Source organism: Macrobrachium nipponense, chromosome 6 (assembly GCF_015104395.2).
Source record: "Macrobrachium nipponense isolate FS-2020 chromosome 6, ASM1510439v2, whole genome shotgun sequence".
NCBI classification, from domain to species: domain Eukaryota; kingdom Metazoa; phylum Arthropoda; class Malacostraca; order Decapoda; family Palaemonidae; genus Macrobrachium; species Macrobrachium nipponense.
The window spans coordinates 3,851,577-3,869,324 of NC_061108.1; the positions used below are offsets into that span (position 1 = coordinate 3,851,577).

The following is a 17,748-nucleotide window of genomic DNA, read 5'->3' on the forward strand; positions in this document are numbered from 1 at the left end:
ACCTGAGGAAGGAATAGTCAGGTTAGTGGGGGAGGGGAGGCGGGAGTTTCCCTGCTCGTCAGAGAGAGAGAGAGAGAGAGAGAGAGAGAGAGAGAGTTACCCACCCCGAGTGAACAGAAGACCCTGAGTACAGCTGAATGTCGGGGTGCCGTGCCCCCTCCTCTACAATCGACTGATCAAGTGAAGAGGCGGACCGCGACACACCCCGCAGTAGCTGAGACAAAGGAAGGAAAGAGGAAGACGTGTGTCCGTAAAACCAAAGTGGAGTCGCTGGCGAGCCCTCATCCGAATCCTTGGCCGGCTACGCGCCTTCCTCCTCCCCTCGTATCGCTCCCACTGCTCCCCCGACCACGATACACAAATATAACGTCTCAGTGCGAGAGCATTCGCGCCCCCAGCACCGAGTACATAAAGAATGAGGGTCTACTTTGTAAAGAGACCTAAAGGCCCCACACCTACGGCCCTCCACACCAGGGCACAATATGCGGCTGCGGGGGGGGGGGGGGGGGGGGGGGGGGGGGGGGGGGGGGGGGGGGGGGGGGAGGGGGGGGGGGGGGGGGGGCGGGGGGGGGGGGGGGGGGGGGGGGGGGGGGCTCTCTCTCTCTCTCTCTCTCTCTCTCTCTCTCTCTCTCTCTCTCTGGCTCGTGGCCTTCCATTTCACCACGAATAATGGTGTAACAAAGCATAAATCCAAGTTCTTACCAGCTTTCACATGATCAAGCACTACAAGGTTACAGAAAAAGTGGTGATGGACTTCATAGAGAAGTAAACCAAGCATACGACACAGCGGGCAGAGTGGCGAAGAGCACATCTTGTACCGATGGCGGCCGAAAGCAAAGATAAGCTTCACCACCCAGTCGGGTGGGACACCTGACTATCGGGAACAAGCAATTAATTACCGAACCTTCTTGTTCAAAAGCTTACGACCGGTTCCAGCTGGCGCTGATTACATTTTCATATGTTAAAGGACTGAGGGTTTGTATAATGTGTCGGAACAAACTACATTTCTGCAAGTTTCTGAGTCGAACTAAAAGCCCTGAAAGTAGGGACAAATGGCTGGCTGCATGCCATCAACAGAATCCCAATGGCAGCAAATGGTCACCAGTCAAATCTCATGTTATTTACAGTGATCAGTTCATAACAGGTAGATTATCATATCTTTTTTGCCCATGAAGAAAAACTGTTTTCAATCCTTGGTGTAGATGTATTTTAATGTTTAATTTGTTTTATAGTCAGGTTTGTCCAACAAGACGGACACACAACATCCAGATTATATCCCTTGCATTCTTCCATTCAAGCCCAGTCGCTATGACAAAGGTCAAGAAGCAGCTTGCAGGATACAAAAGGACAGTGAACCCAAGTCTTCCAGGTCCAACTTGCAATGACACCCTGGACCAGGTACATCATAAAAAGCTTGTGTTGTGTTTTGTTGACATAGCATGTACATATGATGTATGCTTATTGGTATTTTGCATAATCATGACCTCATTGGCTGTCACTATTAATTTGCAACATAAAAAATAAAGTCATTGGTTGGTAATGGGATAAACAGCAAACTCATGAGATACACAGTTACATACATCCTTACATGACAAGTTTGCTATGTGCCATAGATGATAACTGCAAATTGTTAGTGTAAGCAACCAATAATATGCCTTTTCCCCACAAAGTGCTTCCACAATATGGCAATTTGTTGAAAATTGCATTTTTCCTAACTATACAAACCTGAGGTCCTTTTACAATAGGAAGGTAACTAGCGGCAGCTGGAACGGTTGTAAGCTTCGAACAAGGGAGTTAGGTAGTTAACTGCTTGTCCGACAGTGGGCGCACAGCGCGACTGGGAGAGAAGAATCACTTTTGCTTTAGACCCAGGAAAAAAAATGCAGAGTGAGGGGTGGCATGAGGTGGGACTATATGTAAAGGACCTCAGGTTTGTATAGTTAGGAAAAATGCAATTTTCGACAAATTGCCATTTGTTCAGATACGTAATACAATAGGAAGACTCACTCTTCTTAGTGGGAGGAATCTGAGTCTTAAGAACAGACTGGTGTTCTCCCAACCTTGGATTCCCTCCCTGGCCGTAAGAGCAGAGGGAAGGATCCTAGCCTCTGCCCAATTGACCAGGGTATGTACCGCAGGATCAATGGTCAGACCTCTGGCTCCAAGTAATAAGAGGGAGGCAAGCATACCTCTTAAAACTAGCAAGCAAGAACTTGTCCCTCAACATAAAGTTATGGGTTTGTCTCTTGTTGGCTTCCACTTCCCCCCCACCCTTTGTTGGGGGGAAGTAGTGGATAATCACTCCTATCCCTAATGAAAGGGATAGGATGGGGCTCAATTGAATAGCTTACCTGCATCTTGTCCTTTTCCAGTGGGATGACGACCGTGTCCCTCTGCCCACAGGTAGTGGGGAGAAAAAGATGGGGAAGAGAAGCCAGTCACACTCTCATTCACTCATTCATTCTTAAAGTGACACCAGGATTCGATGCTGTTCTGCCTGCTCAGGTGCTGGGTAAGCTACACAAGGTGTTGAACAGCCACCACGGGTCCCAAGGAAAAAGTATCCAAGGACCTATGGGCAATATCCCGAAGGTAGAAGGAGGTGAAGGTGGTCTGGTTGGCCCAGACCCCTGCCTTCAGGACCTGCGCCACAGAGAAGTTCTTGCGGAACGCAAGGGAAGGACCAATACCTCTGACTTCGTCGGCTCTCGGATGAAGGGTATGGATGTCGTCGCTACCATCAGCTTCGTACGCCCTCCTGATTACCTCAAGCAGCCAGAAAGAAAGTGTGTTCTTGGATACTTCTTTCTTGGTCATCCTGGTGCTAACGAAGAGGCGTCGACACTCAGGCCTGAGGTGCCGAGTTCTCTCTAGATAGGCAGGACAAAGCAGCATATCATCCGTATCATTGTCGGTGAAATCCAATAGGGAGGGGATTGTGAAAGACTCGAACCTGTCGTCAGGGATCGACAGATTCTGAGTCTTAGCTACGAAGTTCGGGACGAAGTTGAGCGTCACAGATCCCCATCCCCTGGAATGTTTAACATCGAAGGAAAGACCATGAAGTTCCCCTACTCTCTTCACCGATGCCAGGGCCAGCAAGAAGAGGGTCTTGAGGGTCAGATCTGTCTGACGACTCTCGGAGTGGCTCGAAGGGTCTTCGAGTCAAACTATTAAGGACGAGAGTCACATCCCACCCCAGGGGCCTGAGTTCCCTGGGTGGGGAAGACCTTTCAAAGCTCCTCATAAGCAATAAACAAGGAGATCTCGAACAAGTCCAAGATATCCAATCCCCTCAGTTTCAGGACCAGTGCCAGGGCAGCTCTATATCCTTTGACTGTGGGGACAGAGAGGAGCTTTCTCGGCGAAGAAAAACAAGGAAATCCGCTACCTGCTGAAGAGTGGCTCTGAGAGGAGACACCGACCACAGAAGACAGCCCACTTTCCCTGGTACACAGCTGCAGAGGACTGTCTGACGTGTCCAGCCATCTCTGTTGCTGCTTTGCGAGAAAAGCCTCTTGCTCGCAAGAGATGGTGGATAACAGCCAGCCGTGAAGATGTAAAGACTGGACTGCCCGGTGGTACTGTTCTACGTGTGGCTGGACGAGGAGGTTGTGCCAAGGGGGAATCTCTCTCGGTGCTTCCGCAAGCAGAGCCAGCAGGTCCGGATACCAAACGGCCTGGGACCATTTGGGAGCCACAAGGATCATCCTGAGATTCGGGGTGGCCAGCACTCGGCTGATCACCTTGTGAATCAGGCTGAACGGGGGGAAGGCGTAGGCGAAGAGGTTGTCCTACGGGTGTGAGAGCATCCTCTGCAGCTGCCCATGGGTCCAGCACAGCTGAAAAGAAAACCTGGAGTTTTCTGTTGTGCCGGGGGGCAAACAGATCCACTACTGGACGCCCCCACAGGCTGAAGACCCTTTTCGCCACGTCCTGGTGTAGGGACTATTCGGATTATATCACCTGATCCCGACGGCTGAGCTTTTCTGCCGCTACATTCCTCTTGCCTGGAATGTAGCGGGCTGACAGCTCTACCGAGTGAGCCACGGCCCACTCATGCACCTGCAGCATCAACTGGTGCAACGGGAGGGACACTAGGCCCCCGTTTGTTGACGTATGCCACTACTGTGGTGTTGTCGCACATCAACACCACCGAGCGTCCCATCAAGCAGTCCCGGAACTCTTGGAGAGCGAGGAACGCTGCCTTGAGCTCCAGAACAGTGATGTGAAGGTGCTTGTCATGTTGGTCCCACACTCCCTGCAGTCAGCAACTCCTCCAGGTGTGCGCCCCATCCCTCGGTGGATGCGTCTGAGAACAGCAACATCTCCGGTGGAGGGGGGGGGGGGGGGGGGGGGGGGGGGGGTGCGGAGAGGCACTCCTCTTAAGAGGTTCCTGTCGTCCAGCCACTACGCTAGGTCCTGCCTCACCTCCTCCGTGAGGGACACGGGGAAGTACGGAGGATCCTCTGCCTGTGACCAACTCTTCTTTAGTCTCCACTAAAGAGACCGCAGGTGAAGATGCCCGTGAGGGACTAACTTCTCAAGTGACGACAGTTGGCCGATCACGACCTGCCATTACTGAGCTGACTGTTCCTGTTGACAGTAACCGGTCGGCTGCCTCCCTGAATCTGCTGGGAAGACTCGCCCTGCTACCGTGTCAATCAGCATACCCAGATACTTCATCCTCTGCTTGGGTTCGAGATCGGACTTTTCGAAGTTCACCACGATCCCCAGATCGTGGCAGAATTCAAGAAGCTGATCCCTGTCCCTGTCCCGTAGCAACTGTGAGCGGGAGCTCCAGGGCTAACCAGTCGTCGAGATACCTCAGAAGACGTATCCCGGACGAGTGGGCCCAAGCAGACACCAGCGTGAACACCTGTGGGGCGGTTGAGAGACCGAAGCAAAGTGCCCTGAATTGGTACACCGTGTAGAGGATGAAGCGGAGGTACTTCCTGGAGGATTGATGGAAGGGTACCTGGAAATACGCGTCCTTCAAATTCACTGAAAGCATGAAATCGTTCTCCCTGATGGAGTCGAGCACGGAACGTGCCGTCTCCATCGTGAACCGAGACTGGCAAATGAATCAGTTCAGGGGAGAGAGATCTATCACTGGGCGCCAGCCCCCCGTAGACTTTTCCACCAAGAAAAGGCGGCTGTAGAAGCCCGGCGACTGATCCCTGACGATCTCCACAGCTCCTTTGCTCAGCATGGTATTGGTCTCCTGTTGAAGTGCTACATCCTTTGATGTTCCAGAAACGTAGGTCTGAAGATGGACCGGGTTGGAGGTGAGGGTGGCCAAGATTCAAAGGGTAGTAGATATCCCTCCCGAAGGACGTCTACTATCCAGGTCTCAACACCGTAGCGCTGCCATGTTGCCCAATGGCTCGCCAGGCAACCAGCAGCAGGTGAGGGGGAACGCCGTCCCTAGCGTTTCCTGCCTCTCTTCGACTTCTTCCCCGCCCTCCTCGAGGGCTGGGAGGGGGGCAGATGGCGACCTCCCCTGGCAGAAGTCGGAGGCAGTCTTTTTCCTCGGGGCTTAGACGAGGCAACCGTCTTAGCAGCCGAGGAAGCGCTAGCCAAACTCTTAGGCTTGGCCGCAGTTGATCGAGGCTGCCCCGAAGCCTTCGAAACTGCCTGGTGTACCAGACGATCACTGTCATCAGTGCGACGTCTTTCCACCGCAGCGTCCACTGTCTCTCCAGGGAAGAGAGAGGAGAAACTCCATACAGGTCTGTTTCGTAGTCCCAATGTCGCCTCACGCCAGCCGCCCTGGACACTCGGGTAAGGACTGCGTCCCTACGCCTCAGTACCAGGTTGGCCCACAGGTTTGCCGTCTGGTGGGCGAGGTAGGAAATGGCCCTACCTCCAGACTGGCAAAGTCTCCTGAAAGCCAAGTCCCCTTCAGGAGTAATATTCCCGGAGGTGGCTGCGACCTTGGACACTGTGAGGGACCACATGTCCAGCCAGGAGACTGCCTGGAAAGCCGCCATGGCGGTGGATTCCAGGGCTAGTGCCTCCTGCTGCGAGAACCAAAGGTTCTCCGACAGGAGCTGCTGCAGAGACACTCCCGGAGTTAGCCTGGCTAGCTCCAGGGTAGAATCTTCTCTGTCGCAGTAGAGGAGGAGGAAGTAGCTTGGACGACCTACCAGACCTGAGCGAACTCTCCTGTCCGGAGACGAGTGAGTCCACCTGGTCTAGCACCGAGTCGGCCAGCTGCGATCACGGCAGACCCAACGTCGGTCTGGGTTCCTTTTTTGGGACCCCAGAACGACTTGAGCCGGGACGTGGGCTCAGAAGGTGGGAGCGGCGATCTTTCCTCGAGGTCGTCGTGCTGACGAATCAGCACAATGGCCTCTGCAAAGTTCCTCTGGATCTCGGGAGTGACCGCATCTTGAGGAGTAGGACCGTCAAGCCCCTCCAACAAGAACGACTCCCAAGACCCTCTCGTTCAGGAGGAGGAACAGCGACAGACCCCTCTCGGGCTCTTCCTACCACTTGCGAGTACGACCTGGTTGATCCTAAGACCGTGCCTGGCACGCAGAGCGTCGTGGTGGGATCATGTGGGGCACGCCCCTTGTAGCCTCGCCCTTCCCAGCGTAACCCGAGGAAGTTAAAGGTACAGGAGAGGCAGACCTGACGCTCCCTTCTCGCTCACTAGCAGAACCAGTGTGCTTGGGGGGCTGCAGGCGATTGCCAACCAGCGGTGGCTATCGTAGGCCTTGGCTGCACAGCTGCCCGTGGGCGACCGTACACTCGGTACCTCTCGCGAACGAGAGGCCGAGCCGGAACCAGGTGTAGCAGCAGCGCCCCTAGCACCAGGCGAGGAAGTACCGGTGTTAGCCGGTACCCCTCTGGTCCCCGTCTTCTTCTTCCTTGCGGAAGGAGAGACGGGCCCTGCTCCCGAAGGAGTAGGAGGACCAGCGGAAGGATCCCCCATCCCACCGGAGTGGGACGGGCCCTTAGAAGTTCCCAAAGGAGCCTTCTAGGGGGGGAGGAGGCAGCCTTCTTCTTCCTTGGCTTGGAAGCCTTGGAAGTCAAAGGGGAAGAGGCGGCGGCAGGCGACGAAGAAGATGACGACGACACCCTCCTCCTCCTCCTCTTCTTCTTCGTCAGCTCCCTCAGGACAGACGTCAAGTCCTCCATCCAGGATGGAGCCGGGGCTGCTGTTGACGAAGCAACAGGGCCCGGCTGCACCTGTCCGGAAGGACCAGCGACTGGGGCCGCAACACCACAGACTGGAACGACGTCGGCAGGTGCAGGAACAGCAGGAACAACAGGAACAGCAGGTACGACAGACAGGGAAGGTACTCCAGGAGACGGGGCAGCAGCCAGCGACATCCTAGGTACCGGCGGCAGGTCCAGGGGCGAGCTCTTCGGGCATCGGAAGTCCCGGGCGGGCAGCATGACGAACCCAGGAGGTGGAGGCACGCCCCTCCTCGGTACGGCTGCGAACAAGCCCTGCGCGGCGGCCGTAGGTGTCACAGACATCACGTGAGGGGTGTAAACCAGGTGAGGAGGTGTAAACCACCTGGAGTCGAGATCGTGGTGGTAGTGGTGGTCACTGCTCCATGGGTGACCGGCACAGCAGCCGCCAGATGCTGGAGCAGCCCCTGGACACTCGGCGTACCCTGAAGTCCCAGCGACACCCACACCTGGCCAAGGTTGTCCCCCGCAGCAGAAGCACCTGAGGAAGCGACAGTCGGGTGATTAAGAGGGGTTTCCATTTGCTGGGGAGGGGGGGTGGGGAAAGCCCCACCCCAAGCAAATTTAAGACCCCGAATACAATTGCACGTCAGGGTAACAAGTGCCCTCCTCTAAACTCGACGGATCGGGCGATGAGAAGGACCTCGAAACCTCCCCTAGCCCCCCCGAAGGGGAAGGTGCCATACACGGGAGCTGAGCCGGGGGCAGGAATGAAGATGAAGTGTCAGTAACCAAAGGAGTAGCTGGAGAGCTTTCCGACAACTCCTTGGCATGTCTGCGCTTCTTCCTACCCTCACACAGCACCCACTGCACCTCCGACCAATACATACACATATTGTACGGCTCGGCCCGAGAGCATTCTCGCCCTCGACACCGAGCACAAAGGGCATGTGGATCAATCTCTGGAAAGGAGCGGAAAACCCCACACTTGCGGCCCTCCACCCCCAGGCACACTCTACGGTTGATGGGGGGGCGTGGGGATAGCTCCACTGATCGTTGATCCATAATCAATGTAATGAAAAAAATGAAAAAGACAGTATCACACTTACAACTTTCACTTTCAAACACTGACAAATCAAGTTGAAGAATATTCACAAAACCAAAGCATACGACAATGAAGCGGGCAGAGAACGATGGTGAACATGTCCTCCACACACACGGCTTAAAGCAAAAGTGGTTCTTCACCTCCCAGTCGCGCTGCGCGTGCACTGTCGGACAAGCAATTAACTACCGAACTCCCTTGTTCAAAGCTTACAACCGTTCCAGCTGCCGCTAGTTACCTTCCTATTGTAAAAGGACCGATGGTTTGTATTACGTATCAGAACAAATAAGGAATCATAATATTGAACTCACCTGATATGGCAAGCTTGAAATTATGAAGCGATTTTGCATTGAAATCAAGATTGTTGCATGCCATGCTGCAGGCAGCCTACCTTTCTTTTCACTTCTCCAAACTTGGCGCTGCTAAACCACAAGATCAATGACGTCAGTTGCGGTTATCAATGAGCAAATGGGCCAAGGTTAGTCAAGTTGAATATAAAAATTAGGCCAAAGGCCAGGCATTGGGACCTGTGAGGTCACTCAGCGCTGAAATGGAAATTGACAGCAAAAGGTTTGAAAGGTGTGACAGGAGGAATACCTCACAGTTGCACTATGAATAAATTGTTAGGAGAGGTTGGAAAGATGAGAGAAAATGAGAGGAGGTACAGTAAAAGGAACAAAAGGGTTGCAGATAGGGGGCTGATAGCACGCTGCAAAGAACCTTAAGTAATGCCTACAGTGCACCACATGAGGTCCACTGATGGCATTAACCCCTTCAGCACTGGGACGTATGCATGTACGTCTTTTACGGTACAGTAATAAAAGACCGGGACGTACGCGTGTACGTCTTTCATCCCTCCTCGAAAAGCAAAGTGTTTTCTTCAGCTTGGATGATTTCTAGACATAGTATTGTGTACGAGAGAGGTGCTGAAGCTCCACCCACTAATCATTCTAACCAATGAGCGTCTGATGGACGTCGTGACGTCATTTTCATATGGTATATTAGGAGGGGTACTGGGCAACATATGCCAGTGCGCCTCAGGCTATTATCTGAGAAGGATGATTACGATTTTGTCCATAATCCATGTAGATTTGAATTCTAAGCCTTTTTCCCTTTTGATTGCAGTTATTTTATATGGTTTTTTTTTTTCAGTATCATGTCAGATGATAGTGTTTCAGGGTCTGAGTACCTGCCAAATCTATCAGATGATGATTATAGTGATAATTTCTTAGAGGTTGACAGTGACGAGTGTTTGGAAGACATTGAACCTCTTGTCGATGAAGGCTGGCGGTTCATAACTGATCCATCTTGTGACTTGCGCCCAGACCCAGCCCCCCCTGATTCACGGAGGGTGGCAATGGGATTCCTGCTTACACACCAGATTTCACCTGCTTACGTGATGCAATTTTTTTTTTTCCTTTTTTGTGGTGATGTAATTGACAAATTGTGTGAATGGGTGAATGCTCGGGCAGAGTTAGTCACGTTTCATTTCAACAGGAAAGCGTAAGGTGAAAGGACTTCTATGGAGGCCTGTTACTCGTGATGAGATGTGTTTTTTATAGCTTGCTGATGATAATAGGGGTGAATAAACTGCCCCATATGTATATGCGTATTGGACACGAGATGCTGTTGCTTTTATTATCATTATTATTATTACTATTATTACTGTTTTATTATTATTACCAGTGTCGTAAACATTCATTGATGTATACGCTGTTTCTGTATGAAACTAGGAATAACTGTTTCAGTAAGGAAACTAGTACTGCTATTACCACTACAACTATTTTACTACTATTCTTTACTACTTTTTCTGCTACTTTATTTCTATTACTTTACTACTATTTCTACTACTTTATAATAGTTCCTACTTCTGCAATTACTTTTTCCACTAAATATTCCTATTTTTTCCGATATTCTTACTATATTTTTTGTAATTTTTTGACAATTGGATAAAAAATATTCATTGATATCTGTACACACAATGTTTTCACATAAGAATAGGGTAAAAAACCGCATGGTACAGGGGTGGACCATGTACGATCAATGTGTACAACCCCCAAAAAAGTACATTATAACGCGTCCTGACATCGGAGATGGGCATCAGACGCGACTTGTTGTTGAAGAGAAACGGAGCTAAAGACCTCTACTCCGGTGTCAGGACGCGTTATAATGTACTTTTCTTGGGGTTGTACACATTGATCGTACATGGTCCACCCCTGTACCGTGCAGTTTTTTGGGTTTACTATAAAGGAAAAATATAAATAACATAAAATTTACTGGGAGAAAGTAATGATTGATACTCGCGGTTCGACAGGGGGGCTCTGCATGCGGTATTTGCAAGCAATGCAGCAGGCCGGTGGCAAAGGGGTTAAGTTAACCCCCCTAAGGGAAGGCCAAGGTTAGGGCTTCTTTGATAAAAGTTGAAACTCCTACCAAGGACTGGAGTCACTGTCAGAAACATTTACCGTTTTCTTTGATGCCAGTACTTTCTTTTATATTTATGGTATTAACCCTCTTAAGCCGGAGCCCTAAAAATCAAAACGTCTCCCGTATGCCGGGCCTGGTTTGGAGTGAGCGCGGAAGTGAAAAAATAATTTTTTCAAAAAATTACAGCGCGCGTACTTTTGAAGATTAAGAGTTCATTTTTGGCTCCTTTTTGTCATTGCCTGAAGTTTAGAATGCAACCATCAGAAATGAAAAATAATATCATTATCATATGTAAATAATGCGATATATGGTAGACGAAAAAAAAAAAATTCATACATAATTGTATTCAAAATCACGCTGTGCAGAAAACGGTCAAAGCTAACCAGTTACTTTTTTTTGCGTTGTATTGTACACTAAATTGCGATCATTTTGATATATAATACATTGTAAAACAATAAAAGTAACACCGGAAAAATATTTATCACAAAATGATGTACGAATTCGTAACGCCCTGCGGACGCAAAAAAATATTTTTTTCAAAAATTCACCGTAATTCTAAATAATGTTCTAGAGACTTCCAATTGTTTCAAAATTAAGACAAATGATTGAATATTACGATACTGTAAGATTTTTAGATTAGAATTGCAGATTTCGACCATTTCGGACGAGTTAAATTTGACCGAATGTCGAAATTTTAATATATATATTTTTTTCATATGCACATATTTCGAAGATGGAAAAAGCTACAACCTTCAATTATTTTTATTGTATTCTTCATGAATTTGCGCACATTTTGATATATGAAACTCTATAAAAAGGCTAATATGAAAAGGAGCAAATGTTAGGATAATGCCATGTACGTATTTCGGAGACTTGCGGCCGCGAATCGGCGCGCGGAGTGAAGGTAAAATATATTTTTCAAAAATTCACCATAAATCACAATATTGTTTTAGAGACTTCAAATTTGTTTCAAAATGAAGAAACATGACGGAATATTACTAGGCCGTAAGAGTTTTTAGCTTACAATTGCGTTTTTCAACTATTTCGGTAGAGTCAAATTTGACCGAACGTGGTTTTTTTTCTATTATCGTGATTTATATGCAAAATATTTCGAAAAAAGAGAAAGCTACAACCTTCAATCATTTTTAGTTGTATTCTACATGAAATTGCGCACATTTTCATATATAAAACTTTATGAAACAGCTAATTTTAAATGGTGCAAACATTTCGACAATCGCACAAAAAATTCTGATTTTTTCGGAAGAGTTACCCGTGCGAACGTAATTTTTTTTTTTCATAAATTCACCATAAATCAAAATATTGTGCTAGAGACTTCCAAGTCGTTGCAAAATGAAGGTAAATGATTGAATATTACTAGAATATAAGAGTTTTAGCTTACAATTGCGTTTTTCGACCGCCATTTTCGGTAGAGTCAAAGCTGACCGAAAGTTGAAATTTTTGCACTTAACGTTATTTATATGAAAATATTTCAAAACTGATAAAAGCTACAACCATGGGTTGTCTTTTGTTGTATTGTGCATGAAATTGCGCACATTTCCATATATAAAACTTTATGTAACGGCAAATTTAAAAGGGATGACAAAACATTAGGACAACTCGCCAGAAAAAATTTATCGGAAGAGTTATCGCACGAACGTAAGGAAAAAGTTTTTTCATAAATTCACCATAAATCGAAATATTGTGCTAGAGACGTCCAATTTGTTGCAAAATGAAGGCAAATGATTGAATATTACGATAATATATAAGAATTTTAGCTTACAATTGCGTTTCTCGACCATTTCTGTAGAGTCAAAGTTGACCGAAGGTTGAAATTTTTGCACTTATCGTTATTTATATGAAAATATTTCAAAATTGATAAAATCGATCAATCATGAGTATTTTTTAGTTGTATTGTGCATGAAATTGCGCACATTTTCATATATAATACTTTCATGTAAAGGATAATTTAAAATGGTGCAATAATTATGTCAAAGTGACGAAATAATTTCCGAGATGTGTCACTGATACTTTTTAGTGCGATAAGAAAGAAATTCGCGCTTGCGCGCCTGCGTAGCGATTGTAAACAAACAACGCCTTGATCCGTGAACTCCCAGCATCCCCCAAGGCGCGTGATACAAAAGTTTTCGGCTGGTAGGCCTATAAGTATTTTTCCGCGAATTTTTAAAAAAAACTTTTTTGAGCCGACGTATGATACGTCCAATCGGCATACGGGAGACATTTTGACTCGACGTTTAATACGTCCAATCGGCGGTAAGAGGGTTAACTGCACTGTTTCATGTTATACGTTTGTCCCAATTGATTTTTATTGATTTGATTTATAGAGATTTTGGCATTACGCCAAGCACTGGGGCAGCTAAGGCCATTCAGCGCTGAAACAGAAATTGACAGTAAAGTAGTTTTGAAGGCGTAAGAGGAGGAAAACCTCAAAGCAGTGTCATTAGAGTCAATTGTTAGGAGAGGGTAGCCAGTAAGATGGAAGAACAAGAATATGAAAAGAGGTAAAGTAAAACGAATGAAAGGAGTCGCAGATATAGGCTGAAGGGACACTGCAAATGAGGTGCACTGACGGCATTAACCCCCAACAGGATTCATCCCAAGAGTTATACTAAACACGGCAAGCATTTATCAAGTTAAATGTTAGTTATCGAACCAACTTGAGTGCAATAGTCGTTTCAAGGGTATATCTAGGTAATAACTGCGAGTCAGATATTTCTTTCTAAACGACAGTTTCCTATTAAATTTGGGTTGCTTATCAAGCATTTGCCACTATGGTATTTCTACAGAAGCAGTCCGCACAGACTGCAAGGAACGTAACCGCGGATACGACATCCACTAGGGATTGGGGGCCGGCCAATGTATTTCGCCGTGTTTAGTACTGGCCCTGGGGGGTTAATTACAGTCGTCCGAATAAATATTAGGCACAGGATATAGGTACGGCAGCCGTATCCCGATCGCGGTAGATATTGGTACGGCAGTGAATTGCGCATGCGTCAATTTCAGGACTTCCTGCCGTACAAATAATAATATAGTGCAGTAAGGGTACGGCAGATTCTCGTCATTGGTGCCGTATTTGCGCTCTTGACTTGCTGTAGATACGGCAGTTAGCTGTATCCGTTTACCAGTTTGCTAATCATACTGTATTATGTAAACCAGAGTTCGGCTTTTAGGTGGGACAGTCACGCTTTTTGAACTTCTGTCCCTGTTTTTTCAGTTAGCAAAATGTCCCTCCCCCCTTTTTTTTGTTTGTTTAGCTTTTGTGAATTTTGTCGTTTTTGTACTACAAAAACAACACTATCCCGATTTTAATAGAATAATGCTAAAATTTGGTTTAACATTGCCATTTCACTACCTGGTAAATTCTATCGTCTTCTCCGACAGCTGCAATATACCCAATGAAGTGAATTAAAAGAATATTGTAAAGTGTATAACGGCCCTTGCAAACTGTCGATGTCGGGCAGAATAAAGGGCCGAGAAAGTCACCAAAGGTACGATGGTAGTGTATATATTTATATATAATCCTCTTTGAAATCTCCTCTTCGGAATTCTTTTCAGGGCCAATTCGATCGTTCGTGACCTACGTATATCATGAATTAACCAATTTTGAAAGTTTGAGTCTTCATAGATGTCTATGGCTTTTTTGTCAGCTCGTTAAAGCCTAAAAAACAATCTGTTTTTCGGCGAAAACTAATGTATTATTCCGCGGTTCATGCTGTTCCGTCATCATTTTTCTTGCTGTCACTGATATGCCCAAAGACTGTGTATACACTTCAGTATATAGTCTTTGGATATGCGTGAGGCGGTAAACAAGGGTTCGCGCATACGCAATTCACTGCCGTACCAATATCTACCGAGATCGGGGTACGGCTGCCGTACCAATATCCAGTTCGTAAATATTACTTAAAATTCTTGTTCAGTAGGTAAAACTCCATAGAAAAACCGCAAATGCCATAGTCTAGGCCGCCGCGGATAAGTACCCCAGATCTACCTCCGCTACTTTTTAGGGGGTCGACTGTAATTAAAACCTAGGGGCCAGTGCTAAACAGGGCAAAATAGCTACATTTGACGCCCCAATCCCCAGTGGCTGTCGTTTAGCGGGACCATTCCTTGCAATCCGTGCGGCGGAGTTATTGTCTAGAAATACAGTTTCAAGTTTTTAAGTTTCTTTCCGATCAATATTACTATTCTATGGACCTAGAAAAGTTAAGAGCGCTCAGGGGAGATAGAAAAGCTTGTCAGGTCGGGTACAACGACTCTGCATCGACAATCTGGACATTGAATATGGGTCCAGCGGACTTGTCCGTGCATCTAGAAAAACCTGGAAAAAATGCTTTATATCAGTTATTAGTTATTACGTGGTTTAAGAGGATTTGGTTAACTACCGTATCGAATCGGAGACCGAAGTCTCCTTTGGCTTATCAAGCCTAGGCTAACCGTAGACAATCTATACAGCGTCTCCAAGTAAATACCGACTAACGTGCCTAAAAAAGGCCGCCTTGGTCAGCATCCGTCCTTGGGGGATGAAAAGTCTGACAAAAATTCTGGAAATATGATAAACATAAACAATAACATCGGGTAGTAAATACCACGGCCGCCGTCTGAGGTCGAACCAGAGGCGGCTGGCAAAAAATCATTTTTGAACCCGAATTCGTCTTCAAAATTAGCCGTATATGGTTCCAAATGATGCTTTAGAAAAGGCACATTGCATCATTAGCGGTAGACATAGACATACCAGGGTAAATAAAACCTAAACACGAAACCAAAACAAACTCGTGGCACTCGAGCGAGAGACCACCACTAGGTGTAGTGAGGCGCCCACTCAAGTGTCGGCTCATATTTTACGTCATTTAAAGACAAATTCTTCCTTCCCGAAGACGTCTATGAACTTAAAACTATAAAATTATTCACTAGCTACGTAGGCGGAAGATTAAAAGAGATAAATAGCGCGGCGGTTACCTATAAACGACAGATGAAATCAATATTGGCGACGGCCGAGGTTGGTGTTAGGGCAGTGTCTGTCTGTGCCTGACTGACGAGTGGAACGTCTCTAGCGGGAGAGTTGCCACTTCGTTCAATTTCCCCAATTCAAAACCCGTTAAAAAACCGATCTCCTCGCTTTAAACAAAACAAACCTCATTTATATTTATAATCAATATTTCAATTTGATTTCCATACGCTTTTCCCTCGTATTAACGCTGGATATTTGAAAATGATATCGTTTTCGAATGTCGCTTCGCGCTTTCTGGGTCCCCGACGAAGTCTAGCCCGTGATGTCGCTTGAATATCATTGAAATGTTTGTGTGACACTCCGCCGTTGTTCTTAATTCTTTATATTTTGCGAAAAGAGTCAATGTCATGATATGGAACGCGTTGCTAGATTATTTTATACGTGTTAATGATTATTATGATGAGTTAATTCTGACGTGCGAAATATCTGAATCATTCGAACGAACCGAAATATTCCAGGAATAGGATTCTTCTACAACACATAATAACATAATCCCAACATCTATGAAAACTGTAGAACAAATAAAAAAATTATTGGAATGACCTTAAAGTAATACACACATTCTTCTTAGCAAATTTGCTGTATACATACTCAAGAGTGTCGCAATCCACAAACGCTCCACTTTACCAGATGTACGATGCTCCATTTCAACGTTCGTTATTTCAACATCCGGTCATAAGAACTTCTTAATCTAACGCATTTTATCATGGTTTATTTTCAAATTAGGAATTGCAATGTAATGAAACACTAAAATATTTGCGATACAGCATGTTGCAAGCTTATAGAGCATGTCTTTCGCTAGTAATCGAGAATTTTCAAAATATGAACATTTCTACCAGCCAGCTATGTTACCTGGATATATTTAATATATATGGCCATTCACGTTTCCTTTATATAATAAACTTTTAGAAATACGCCTAGCGTATCGTCAGTCATCGAAATGCCCGAGTTGTAAGTTACAAATAAACATTGATGTCGTTATCAGTTTTGCTGGCGGTTAGCTTCTAATATCTGTTAGTCTCAACTCGCAATGCAGGACTCCTCGAACAGTACTGGCTATACAGCCAAGGAGCTATATTCGGAAGTATTATCGTGGATATCTCAATTATTCTAATGCCAGATATATTATTATCTGAGATAACGTTTACTTTTCCTCCCTATTTATTCATCAAGGAATAGCTATTAACTCTTTTCGTATGTCAGACCCACAGATATACGTAGAGGGTCATGCCTCTCTTCCACGGGTTATTGGTAGGACAAATAAACATTTTTTATATCTATTTCTTCACAAAACGACAATCCGTACTCTCATTTATATCTCCGTTATCTGCTATTAATTTAAAGATGCAGTACACTTTTCTGCTTCTAGTGGATATCATAAATTCTATTTATTCTTTTTGTAACTTAAACAAAAGTTTTAAAACGGTTACACCAGATTTTATCAATTTTCCGTTGTTGAACTAGGCCTATATCACCATGATCTAGCTTGTGCTATGATAATTTTGCAATCGGGAGATGAAGTGCACAGACAAGTGTTATGATCCAACATAATAAAAAAGAAAACTACCTTCTCAGAAGTTCAGTTCAATAGACCAATGGAAAAGAAGCTAATTTCTCTGAAAGAGAAACCGGCTCTAGAGAGAAGGTATGAATGACCTACTAATGCGTGTTCGATTCAGAATTGTTGTTGATCGAGGGAGACGTGAACAAAATTAATCACACTTATCATGAGAACAATCTGAAGAACGGATTAATATTTATAAGGCCAAGGACCTCAGAAAAAAATAACTGGATTATTTACAAGAACTCTCCAGGAAATTCCGAAGTATCCTAGACCATAGATACAATGGTGTTAGATGAAAGCAGCTCGGTTGATTTTTAAAAAGTAAGAGGCAGAAAAGGGGATACTGGGGGATATCTGAAGATTTAATCTTTCACCAAAAGCAAGAATCTAAGAAATGGGATAACCCAAAGAAAAGTAATATACCCGAAGCTATTTCTAGATGGGTGACAAAAATTTTAATCGTTCAGACAAATATGCTTCGTG

The 17,748-nt window shown here is 45.9% G+C and overlaps 1 protein-coding gene across 11 annotated transcripts in view; it reads right to left on the reverse strand.

Annotated features, from left to right (window-relative positions):
* LOC135216331 (serine/arginine-rich splicing factor 7-like) overlaps positions 1-15,806 on the reverse strand; it is a 78,418-nt gene extending 62,612 nt beyond the window's left edge. For all 11 annotated transcript variants that reach the window (XM_064251523.1, XM_064251533.1, XM_064251531.1 and 8 more), the window contains exon 1: positions 15,650-15,806. The gene's annotated coding sequence lies outside the window, so the exon portion shown is untranslated. The remainder of the gene's footprint in view (positions 1-15,649) is intronic.
* Positions 15,807-17,748: the final 1,942 nt, after the last annotated feature.